General features: G+C 41.3%; 1 pseudogene; it reads right to left on the reverse strand.

The window, feature by feature from the left end:
* Positions 1 to 522: 522 nt before the first annotated feature.
* On the reverse strand, positions 523 to 10,953 carry LOC101649121 (annotated as a pseudogene).
* Between the last annotated feature and the right edge of the window lie 2,401 nt (positions 10,954 to 13,354).

A 13,354-nucleotide genomic window follows, 5' to 3' on the forward strand; every position in this document is an offset into this window, starting at 1 on the left:
CATGAAATACAAGTGGCAAAAAAAAAGAGAAATACAAGTGGCATGATCAACATGCATCAATGTGTGGTTTATAGAAAGTGCATGATTCATAACTGACTTGCACCTCTCTCATCATATTTCTATGGTCTATCTAATGGATATAAGTCAGCTTGTGTTTGTGTATTGCCACTCTTTTTAATGGGAACCCTTGTGCAGTAAATCTTAGGAAGAAAATTCTAGTGTCCCCCCCAAAACATACACAGATATTTTAATATGAAAGATGCATATTGTCATTCTGCTATTGGTTTGTTTTGTTTTTGTCTTAGTTCAGATTACTGGAAGTTGAATGTGCTAATTATGAGACAAATATATGTATGCCAGGCTTTGTTGAGGAAGATAATTTTATCCATCCATGCTTTTATATTTATTTTTATTTTTCCCCATTGATACTTTTTATTATCTGACTGAGAAGCTAGCCCCAGGAGGGATTGGGTGGGCTTAATCCTCCTCATCCTCAATAGCTGCAGCCCTGCCCTGGCTGCTCTAGGCATTCTTCCTCTTCACGCTGCTGGTCACCCTCCTCCTTAGGGAAAGCAGAGTGAGAAGTTGATGTGTTTCTGGGTGTCCAGACAGACGATGAAAGATGGATGTCCACCATTTGCTTGCAGACCCTGATGTGGCACTGCTGTATCAACACGCAGAGGCGGTAGATGGACTTGGCCAGGGCCAGCTTGAAGACCTGGGTCTGCAGGTGCCTTTTCAAGGATTCTTTGATGTTCAAGCCCAGGATATAATCCAGCTTCATCTTGGTCTGGTCCAGCACCCTGCTGCAGACCAGTAGCCACAGGAGTGTGTTACCTTCAAAAAGATGCTGTTGGTCCTCCTAGTCCAGAGTCAGCAACTTCAAGCCATGTTGCGGATCTTGGCCAGAGTGAACTTGACCCTCCAGACTGCACATTTGTTCCGGAGTCCATACTTGCCAATCAGCTTCAGCTCCTGATTGAACTGAAACATCTTGAATGGTCTTCAGGGCTGACATAAATCTTCTAACAAACCCAGATCCAAGCAACCAGCTGACCAGTGTACTCCTGAGAACCAACCTTACACACACACACACACACACACACGCGCGCGCGCGCGCGCGACCATGAGAGAAAAAGAACACTTTTATCTTTCTTAATAAAAGCTTTTCAGAGTCTATTCTGTATTCAACACTTTGCCACACGAGGTACTGCAAAACACCCAGAAAAGGCTCTGATTGGGCAGAACTTTAATACTATGCATTTTTCCTACTAGGCCACTCGCTTTGAGTTAGTATACCCAGTGGTGTTGTCTGGGATGTCTCCGGTCACAGTGAATTTTTTTGGTAAAAGCATTTTCTATAGAAGTTCATTTTTGGGGATAGCCAATATAAGAGAACTGCGTATGTAACTGTGAAATTTTGTTTCCTGCTCTTGAAAAATGCTGCGGGAACTGTTGTGATGTTGAACACAGCTTACAAGAACAGTGAGCACTATGACATAGCTCAGTGTACTAGTATTTTTCTCGTTTCAAAAGGTGAAATAGCGATTGATGACAAATTCATTCTGGATGTCTGTCAACTTCCTAACAGATGAAAATGTCAACAAAATTCATGCACTTGTGCTCCAAGACCAACGACAGACCATTGAAATGATGAAGAAGTTATCTGGAGTATCTTAGAGCTTAGTTCAGCAAATTTTAATAGAAGATTTAGAAAAGAGAAAGGTCGTTGTGAAATTTGTGCCTCGTTTCTGCTGGCCAGCAAAAAAGAGTGTAAAGTAGAAACATGCTGTTCTTTAAAAGAATAGCTCTGAAGCGACCCAGACTTTTTTTTCCCCCTAAGATCATTACTGTCATGAGACATGGTGCTATTCTTAACACCCCGAAAGCAAGCATCAATCAAGCCAGTGGAAGACTCAATGGTCACCTCACCAAAGAAAAGCTCGTCAAGTGAAATCAAAGATCAAGACGATGCTCATTTGTTTTATGGATCTGAGTTGGGATAGTGCATTTGGAGTTCATTCCACCAGGTCAGACTGCTAATCAAGCTTTCTATTTAGAGGCTCTAAAATGATACCATAACACTAAGCAAAAAAAGGCTTGGTTTGTGGCAGACAGCGGACTGGTTTTGCCACCACGACAATGCACCTACTCACGCAGTCATCTCAGTGTACCAGTTTTGGGCAGAAAAACAGCATGTCTCTCTTGCCCCATGCACCTTACTCACCTGACCTCACTCCATGAGACTTCTTTTTGTTTCTGTGAATGAAGAGGAACATGAAAGGTCAGTGATTTGAAGAAAGATGGATAAAAAGCAATGGGCATGCTGTCAGTCACCCAAACAGATGAGTTCGAAAAATGTGTCCAAGAATGGAATCACAGATTTGACAAATATATTAAGTATAATGGAGAGTACTTTGAAGGTTACAAGATTGTTTTGTTAAAAACATTTAAATACATAGCTTTGAAGAAAAAATTCTGGGTTTGGGAGGGGGGGTCACCCCTCCCCCCACCCATACATAAAGAAGTACATAATTGAGAGATCATCCATAGGTTGCTGTTGTTAGGTGCAGTCAAGTCAGTTCCTGCCCATGGTGGCCTAATAAACAATAGAACAAAAGTCTGCCTGGCCTGCACCATCCTCACGATTGTTCCAATGCTTAAGCTTCCCCCCTCCCTGTTTTTCACATCATTTTATTGGGTGCTCTTACAGCTCTTACAACATCCCATACATCAATTGTATCAAGCATATTTGTACATATGTTGCCATCATCATTTCCAAAACATTTTCTACTTGAGCCCTTGGTATACTCTTTTCCCCCCTCTTACCCTCATGAATCCTTGATCAATTAAATATTGTTATTATTATTTCTTATCTTACACTGTCAGTTGTCTCCCTTCACCCACATTTATGTTATTCATCCCCTTTTGGGAGGGGGGCTATATATCCAACCGTGATGGGTTTCCCCTTCTCCCCTTTTCCCTCCCTGACTTTCCCCTACCTTTATGATATCGCTACCCCCACTACTGTTCCTAGGGGGTTTATCTGTCCTGAATTCCATGTGTAAAGAGCTCTTATCCATACCAATGTGTGTTCTCCAGTCTTTCCAGATTTGTAAAGTAGAACTGGGTCATGGAAGTGCGGGGAAGGAAGCATTCAGGAACTAGAGGAATGATGTGTGTTTCATTGGTGCTATACTGCACCTTGGTTGAATCATCCCTTCCTTATAACCCTTCTGTGTGGGGGGGGATGGGTGGGATATTCAATTGTCTATAGATGGGCTTTGGGTCTACATTCCAAACCCCCTCTTTCATATCAATATAGCTGTTTGTTTTGTATCTCTGATATCTGATACCTGATCCCATCGACACCTCAAGATCACACAGGCTGTTGTGCTTCTTCCATGTGGGATTCTTTGCTTCCCTCCTGGATGGCTGCTTAACTTCAAGACTTTAAAACTCCAGACCCTATACCTTTTGATAGCAGGGCACCATCCGCACTCTTGAACACATTTGCTTATGCAACCATTTTGTCTTCAGTAATCATGTTGGGAAAGTGAGTATCAAAGAGTGCCAGGTTATTAGAACAAAGTGTTCTTGTGTTAATGGAGGCCTTGAGTAGAGGTCCAAAGACTGTCTGCTATCTTAAACTTAACATATAAATATATGTATATTGGCTTCTATTTCTTTTATTATAAATTAGTCAATTTACATATATACATGCCTATAGCTATACCTCTATAAATAGCTTTTGCCTTCTATTTGTTTCCTATATTTCCTTTCACCTTCCTCCTATCACACTATCATGCTAACCTTCCATTCGGCTCTCAGTAATTCTTCTAGGACACATTGCACTTGATCAAACCCCACCAGGCATTATACTCCCTCCTTGCCTTCAATTTTAGATCTCTTATTTCTCCTTTATCCTGAGTTTGTTGGCTCCCCACTTCCCCTCTCCACCCTCTCCTCTTCCATGCCCCCTGCCTCCCAAACCACCGGTCCCATTGTTTACTCCTCAGGACTGTTCGCCCTGCCTATCTTCTATAGATAGACTTAAGTTAAGTCCTTTTTTGCAGCCATTATGTAATCTATCTTATTGAGAACGTTTCTCTTTTTCACTGTCTCTCGACATTACCAAACATGATGTTGTAGAGGTAAGATGATCCTGGATTTATAACTCAATGTAGTAATTTTTCTGCTGTGTAACCTTAAGCAATCTTCTACAATTTTTAGGTTCCTTCATGTATTCATCAGCTATTGCTGCACAATAATATTCAATAATCTCAGTGATTCACAACAAATACTGTTTCCCCATTCAATTGTTTGAATGTAGGCTTTTGTCTTAGCTAGACTTGGGTCAGCTTGACTCTAGACTGCCAGTGGGGTAATCTTGGTACCAGATGATTTTGCTTTCTGGAATCTTGCCCTGTCCTTATTATGAGACAGAACGGCAAGATACACAACCAAACTGCAAGACATTTAAAGTCTGTGTTTACATTTTGTTCACCAAAGTTAGTCACATAACCAAACCTACACTGAAAGGGGCAAGGTAAAATAATACTCTCATAGAAGAAAGGAGAATGAGTATTTTCTAGTCAACTGCACTTTCCACAATTTTAATAGATAATGTTTTCTTTATAAGAAATTTTGCAAGGTATAAATGAAATGAAGTGTTATTATACTTACACTGAATTCCCATAGAGAGACTCCAGACAAATTCAATCCAAATCAGAGATTTTTTTTTATTATTAGGATCTATGTAAAGGATGATGACAGGTCAGAAAAAATGTCTTTTTAAACTTGATTTTAAGAAAAACAAATAAATAAGGAAACAGTGGATGGCTTTCCAGTATTTAGAGTGGTGGATATGTAAATTGATTGGATGTTGTGATTAAACACTAGGCTGCTAATTGTATGATCAGCATTTCAAAACCACAAGCTTCTCCTCAGGAGAAAAAGTGGCAGGGGCTTCCACATTTACAGCCTTAGAAACTCATTCTACTCTGCCCTGTAGGGGCTCTCTGACTGGGCATTGATTCAATGGCAATAGATTTTACTTTTTAAGTTTATTTATACACAGACACATATATAAGAATGAATACAAATGTTGGTATGTATTTATATAGTTCTATTTTTTGTATTGATGGCAAAGTCTACAAAAGGTACTTACTTACGTTACTTGTAACAGTCATCCTTGAAACAAAGATGTTTCTAGAAAGAATGTATCATCAAATATTTAATATTTAATAATTCATTTCTGTGAAAAAGGCTATAAACATAGTCAAATAAAGTTTAGTGCAATGCTATAATTTGCTTATAATCAATAGAAACAAAATTTATCCCATGAAGGATTTAGAGTTTTCTTCTACAAAAATTTATATAGATAATGCTAAAGCATTGGAAAGGAAATCAGGATAACCCTGTGACTATTAATATTTAGAGATTTATGGTCATAAATAATTGCATGAGTAATTAAAGGAACTTGATGTGCTATATCAATGAGCAGTAGTTATAAAATCATAGCTGAATAGCAAACCAGATGATTCTTAAGGTATTTGAAGCAAATCAACTAGAACAATTTCAAAGAAGTAGTCAGGTTTTTCAAGAGGAAGAGGATCAGCCTTAGCATATACTCAGAAAAGAGTGAAAACTTTAAAACACACAATTCAATTTGTGATTCCAGTTGTATACATATACATTTTGGATTTTGCTTTTCTTTTTTAAAATGTCACCACCCTACACAGGCTTTCATATTTATGAGCCATGCTCTGACATCCTTGATCCGAAGGCCCTGGACCAATCTTGTATGTCCTTGTATCTAACAATGTACACGTCCTAACTGTGTACTCTTCCTGCTTCTGTGGTCCTACCTGTAATTCTGATGTATTGATCTGTCACCAACCATATTTTTATGCCCATTTCCTTTGCCCCCTCGTGCCATTTTTAAGGCTCTGTATGTCAACACCCTTGGACACCATTTTGAGCACATATTATGCTAAAGGCCTCCCACATCTGGATGATGTGTCTGTGACTTTTATGCTATCTTTGTCTCTTTTAAGCTTTAATAGGTGGTCTTTAAACTGGTTCGGGTCTCTTGCTTTTAGGGTGACCAATGAATGGTGACCAATGACTATCATATATTTACTATTTTAATGCTCTCCTTGCTTTCTTATGACATGCACTAATCTTGTAGGTCTCGTTCTACCTTTATCAATGAGTGTAACTGAAAATGTTGCCCTATTAGCACCCCTATTGTTTGTGTAAATACTGTCTAGTTACTTAAGGATTTAATCTGTACAAGTCAACAGCTCATGTATTTCAGTCTGATGCCAGTCTAAACTTGTATAACTTCCTTTTTTCAACAGTGTTTTAATTCCGTACAATTGGCAAAATTAATGACACTATCAATGGAAATCCCTTATGCTCCATGGGGGTGATTTATAATGTTCTCTATTATAAAGTGATGTCCATAAAGTGAACCACATGTGAATTCATGTGGCAGAAGCACTTTTGAAAGTCCAAGTAATTTTTATGAGGGAAAAGGGATTTTCAGGTTTTCAGTCTCAGGAAGTACATGCTCTTTCTGGAAAGTATGCAAAGAAGAACGTGGAATCAGAGTGTAGAACCAAGAGAGCGGAGTCAAGAGAAAGAGAATGTGAGCCCTGAGGGGGCACGCAGATGCGTGCATGCCCCACGCACGCCCCACTCCCTGCCCACAGGAGAGATCCTACCCGAGAGATCCTACCCTCTGATTTGTAGGAGAGTCTGAAAGAAGAGGTGTAGTTTGGCCTCAGTCTATTTATTCCCTCCTATCCTCACTGGCTAGGTTTAGGGGGCGTGGTTGAGGGTATTGGCCAATCTTATTGACTGAGTTTAGGCGCATGTGTGATGTAATGTCACTGGTGCCTAACCTTGTGCTCAGGTTGGCTTCCACCTGGGCTTAGGTGATCTTAAGTCTGTGCATGCCCAGCTTTTGATTGTCTCCATAGGTTTCTAATGTGTGCTTGATTTCTTTGCAACCTCTTTATTGTGGCTTAGACAGCTAATTTTCATTTAGGGCGGGTATTTGGTGGAGAATATCCCCATTTATCCCGAATCTATCTACCTGTCATTTACATGGATGGATTTGGGACTTATGCTTTATTTCTAGCCCCACTATAAGAACAATTAGTTCTTATGACATGAACATGTTCAATGCTTGCCCTCATGAAAAGATTACTGAAGATACGGTGCTTTAGTAAAAGTGTGGTGAAGAAACCAGATGGTGCCAGACAGAAGGAATACTGTCTGGTGTCTTAAAAGCTACCCTTCAAACAAGAAGCCATCTAAATGAGGCATCAACTAAGTCCACATGGAAGAAGCACATCAGCGTATGTAATCCAAAGATTGAAAATAATAAAATTCAAATCTGAAGAAGGCAATGGCATCAGAGCTCAAATTGCGTACACATGGTTTGCAGAAGGCTATGGATGACAGTGGAAGCTCATTTGCAGGGTCCTTACATGGATTAAGCCACTGTTGAAACTCTTTCAACCAGAGTTCAAGGATATGAATAACCTTGATATCATACATAAAACATTGTAAAGTCTATTATAGTAGATATAGTTATCATTTGATCTCCCATTTGACCCATTTTAAAGTTGTTTCAGTTTCTAATATATTTTTTCTTTTTATTGAGCTTTTTCTTTATTTTGTCTAGCCATTGTTCTCGTTTTCTGTTTGTCTGGTTGCTTTCTGTGGGTGTTTTGTATAGTTTTCTCTACCAAAAAATCCAAGACAGGTAGATTTATAGAGATAGTAACTGGATTGATAATTGCCTACATGGCACAGGGAGATGAATATAATGAGCACAAGAAGAAAATATTCTGAAACTGATTGTGGTTATGATTGCACAAAACATCTTAATATGACTGAATGATTAAACTGTATATTGTGTGAAGTATATGCCAATAAAACTATTTTAACGCAAAAAGATTCAAGTATGGAACACTTTCCTGATTTTGATTCATCCCGAATACTCTTGTACTGTTTGAACATCTGCATGCAAGTTCCACAAGAATACAGTGTAATGTGATGGTTCTGGCAGTGTTGTCCATAATTTACTAAGATAAATATGGCCAAATATCCTTGTAGCATCAATGAAACACAGGTAATCATAAAAATTTTTAATAAAATTATATTCAATAATTTAAAAGTCAATAAATGTTCTCCTTTAAATTATATTTGACATTGAGATCTCTTTTATACCCTAAAACAGACCTCATTTTTCTCCCTAGGAGCATGTGGTAGGTTCAAATAACTGACCTTGTGGTTAGTAGCCCAATGTGGTATAAGCTACTAAACTACCTCACGACTGGAATGTTAATCAATGAATAATGGAATCTTGTCCTTTGATGCAAAGTTTTTGCTCAACAAAAATTCAATTTGACCTTTTGTTGCTGGTTTCTGAAAATAGCCCTTTGAATTTCAAGCAGTCAAGAGCTGATCACATAGAAATTGGGGCATATGAATCACTGATTGCGGTGGGTGGGGGGGAGCGGTGACTTTTGTAGTCCTTCATAAAGGTACACTTTTCCAGCCCACTTAATTGCCCTACATAACAGAGGAAACTGGCTGAAGAATAGCTCCTCATGAGTCTCTTGCCCGTGGTACAAAGTGAGGTACACAAAGTTCACTTCAACCTGCACAGCACTTTCCAGGCATAATAGGCACCCATTCAACCTGGTGCACTGTTGATTAGGCCAAAAAGGTGATTCGGGCACCTTTTCAACAGATTCACAAGACTGACAGATGACAGAGATAGAATATTTATTGAGTAATATTATACAGAAAGACAGACTGGATCAAGTCCATCAAAATTGGCTTCCTGGAGCAATGAGTTAGGGGGTGTTTTATAGTCCGGTTGTTAGGTAAGGGCTTTTCTGAAGCTAGCTGGCCTGTGGTATCAGGCGTCTAGTGCTCAGATTGTTCTTTAGGCTGAGGGGTATTATTTCCCCTCAGGTTGCAGGTACTGTCAGGTGAGTCTTGCCCTTCCGAAGTAGACAGGTTAATCTTGATTTTCCAGTGTTAGCACCTGAATCCTAGCAGAATTTCAAGATTAGAACAAAAGGGAAGCAAAGTGCAAGCTGCCTCAGCTAAATGTTGAGACTGTGCTCTAGTTCCAGGTTTTGTTAGCTTGAGTCCTACCTTTCAGATGGAGGTAATCAATCTTGACTTCTAAGGGAAATAAGAACCCAAACCAAACTCACCACTTTTGAGTGTTTCCAACTCATGACAACCCTATACTGCAGAGTAAAACTGCCCCTGTGGGTAGCTAAGAGACCGTACCTCTATCAGCACAGAAAGCCTCCATTATTGTCCCAAGGAGCAGCTGGTGATTTGGAACGGACTAACCTTGAGGTTAGTTGCTCAACAGGAAACCCACCACACCACCAGGCTTCTTAAGGGAAATAGGAAAGGTCAATTCATTACAAACGTCAAGCTTCAAACTGAAGGAAAGCATAGTATAGGAAGCCTCAGGGAAACACCGAGGCACTCACTGTGCTGCAGCATCACTCTGCCTTTTTTAACGACGGAAAGTTACTTTTCGAATGGTAATGCTCTGGGAGCCATTTGTATGTTCAGACTCTGCTCTGGTGAATGTAGCACCCATACAAAATTTGAAGTCAATTTTAAAGTTGTCTCAGTTAAAAAAAATAGTGAAGGAGTACACATGGACTCATTGATTTCACCTCTGGTGAATCCTATCCTCTCTGACCATAGACAAAGCCTTGCAGAATGTATTGGAAAGTGGATTATTGCAGATGTGATTAGGTTAAAATTTAACACATTTGATCTCACTTTTGATGTATTTTAAATTTGTTCTAGTTTTTATTATTTTCTGCTTTCTTTTCAATTGAGGTTTTTCTCTGCTTTATTATTGTAGCTAGCTTTTTGTTGTTTTCTTTTAAAAATGATTTTCTGTATATCAAATCCAGGATAAATACATCTATACTGGATTAATGGTTCCTTGGGAGGTTGGGGGGAAATGGGGAGCTAATAATGATGAGTACAAGAATGAAGAAAATGTCGTAAAACTGATTATGGAGATGATTGTACAACTCTCCTTGATATGAGTGAACTACTGCATTGTATTATAAGTGAATTATATACCAATAAATCTTTAAAAAGTGATTCTGTAATTGTGTATAAAACAGAAGTGATGAATTGCATTAAGCCAATGCAATTCAGAAAATAAATAGAATAATTAATGTAGGTTTTATAAGGAGGAAAGAAGTGAGTTAAAATCTATGCTTCTAAGAACTCCAGGGTGTCAATTTGTTAGTTAGTTTAGCTTAGGGATTGGGGCATCCATTAACGCATGCCCAGAGTTCCGAGCTACTGGCCCATGAAGGAGTGGCACACTGCGCATGCTCAGAGTTTCAGGTTTCCAGCCAGGAAGGGGAGGTAAAGGGGGGGGGGGGCGCTGCACCTGGATTGGCCCGCCTAGGCCAGGCAAATCCAATTTAGCCAATGGGGTCAAACAGGGTCATCCACCACGCCTCCCTGCGGAATAATAGAAAAGATAGGAGCCCTGAGCCAACCTCTTTACTTTCTGAGCAGCTTCTAGGTTCTAGGGAGGCTGCACGGTGTGAGGAGCCCTGCAGGTGTCTGTGCAAACATGAAACTTCTCTCATAAAACTCATTTGGAACACAAACCAGGCTTCTGCGTAAATTCTTTCTCTCCCGGGGCCAAGGACCAAGGTATATCTCTCCTCTGAGAAATCTAACCTAACTGGTGCCCTGTGACTCAGAGATATAAGGTAAAACAGCTCCAGGAGCTGGCCCTCACATCCTGGTCTCACAGGTTTCGGGCACCTTCTGGATTCTTTTTTACCTCACCATCCTCAGGAGACAGCACGTGGCTGGAAATGAAGCCAGGCTGAACTCCTCCTGCAACAGTGTGGAGGCCATGGTTCCCCGAACCAACTCATGGGGATACTCGTAATTTATTGCCGCAGCCCCATCCTTTTGTGTTCATCTTTTTGCCTTTTCTTACTGGTGTATGGGATTTTATGTCTGCCTTGCTGTGGCTGACTTCCCAGGAACTTGCATGCCTTCTCCAGTCTGGATTTCTCAGATGGGGCTGGGACACTGTTGCCTGCAGGTTGGGAGGATTGTGATTCCCAAAGCCTTTTCAAGTCTCGGAGGTCTGCTTTGTGTTCTGGCCAGCTAGATGGCTGGGTGTGCCCGTTCAAACCTGTTGGTTTCTGAAGGACTCTGGCTCTTGTGGCTGGCCCCATGCTGACTTTTGGCTAGGCCGCAAGCTGTGGCCACCATTTTCCCAGACACGTGACTTTTTGTTCCCTGGTAGCATGGTACCACTGAGTGTCTGCCATTTTGGCTGCAGAGAAACAGAGCATGTGATGCTGGTCAAGATGGCGGCCACCACGCCAAACACGTGGAGGGGTGGTACCTAGGTAGCTGGTTGCTTAGGCCTGGGAGCTGAATGTCTCCCTTTTCCCCTCCATTCCCTTTAGCTTTCTCCTGGTTTTTCAAACAAACTGCTTTCGTATTCTACCAGTGTGGGTTTTCTCTTTGCTGCCGGCTGGTTTTCTGTTGCCCAGGCCTAGGGCAAAGGCGTTCGGAAGCCTAGTTCAAGTAACTGTCAACTTTTGCCTTTCAGTGATGCTGCTTTCGGCACTTTTTGGAACAGCTCTTGATATAGCTCCGCTGCCACAATGTTCCAGCTAAAAATTCTATTTTCCCTAAAGGTTCCCAAGCTGCCGGATAGATGTCCCTTCCCTTCAGAGATTTGAGAGTTTGCTCCTGCCGGCAGGCATCTTTGAAAGCCATGGGGCCACACCAAGCAGTGGCCAGCTGCAGCAACAGGTCTTTGACCCTTTCCCTCGGGCAGGGGCACCTGCCTGAGGCCTCAGATTCATGGCACCCCAGAGGTGAGTGCTGAAGCTGTGGTTATTGACCTTGAGGCATCAAGCTCTCAATAGCCTCCTTGTTTTGTGTTTTCTAAATGGGACTTACCAGCTCAATACCGAGGAATTGCCCCGTTGGATGTATCCTGTCGAATTGGGATACATTTGATCCAGAGAGGCTGGGCAAATACAAACTGATTTCACTTTGCAACTCTATTTGGCCACAGTATCTTTTAGAGAAAGGAGAACTGTGGCCAGCCAATAGTATACTTTCCCTTCCAATCCTGAACCAGCTAGAACATTTTTGAGGAATGATGGGGAAGTGGGCAGAGATCCCATATGTGAAAGCATTTTTCCTTTTTGAGGAGCAATAAAGACCTTCATTCCCAGTGCACCCAGGACCTCCTAAGGGACCCTGGACTTAGGGGCAACTATTCCCCCAGCCCTGAAACAGCCCTGAGCATTCTACCTGTAGTAGAGGCAGCAGGGGAATGTGATCCCCAGGAAATTTACAAGCCTTTTACTCTAATTGAACTCAAGCAAATTAAAAATGACTTAGGCAGTTACTCTAACAAACCTGAACAGTACATAGAACACTTCCAGCACCTCACCTTAGCCTATGATTTAACCTGAAAGGATGTAATGGTCATACTGGGACAGACTATAACAGATTTTGAGAAAGAACGCATGCTCAAAGGTGTTAGGAAGTTTGCAGAAGAGTTACATGTGATGAATCAAAAGTGCTCTGTAGGGGAAACTGCTGTACCTTTAACTGGCCCTACTTTGAATCATAGTGAACCTCAGGACAAGTGGGCATGGGGACATTTCCTGGTGTGCATCACAAATGGATGAAAGTCCAGTAGGCAAAAGGCCAAAAAAAAAAAGCGATTCACCAGGGACCTTATGGAGTCTCCTATAAGATTTTTAGAGTGGCTAAAGGAGGCCCAGAAGAATCATACTGCTATAGATATAGAATCCTATGAGGGGCAATTCTTAATCAGGGACAAGTTTCTCACAAAGGCTGTACCAGATATTCACAAGAAGCTCCTAAAACTAGCACAGAAATCTGAAGGAGCTACCCTAGAGGAGATGGTTGCTTGTGCTAATACGTACGGCCTTTTACAATAGAAAGCAGGAAGGGGAGGCTCGAGCCCAGGAGAAGAAAAGGAAGAATGTGCAGCATGCCCAGGTATTGGCTGCACTTAATAACCGACGCCCGTCAAATGCCTCCCAGGTTTCTCAGACCTTTGAACCAGGTACCAAGTGCTACATTTGCCAGCGACTGAGTCATTGGGCTAGGAACTGCCCTAATGGGAACAAGCCTCCTCAGACACCATGTTTCCATTGTAAGCAGACTGGCCACTGGGCTGGCCTCTGTTCTAAGCCCAAAAACCTGGAGGAGGGGGGCCCAAAGGCCAACATGCAGCTAATAAAGGAAGAGG

The sequence above is a fragment of the Echinops telfairi genome, unplaced genomic scaffold, assembly GCF_000313985.2.
Source record: "Echinops telfairi isolate 266 unplaced genomic scaffold, ASM31398v2 ScPeMD7_7436;HRSCAF=8474, whole genome shotgun sequence".
NCBI lineage: Eukaryota > Metazoa > Chordata > Mammalia > Afrosoricida > Tenrecidae > Echinops > Echinops telfairi.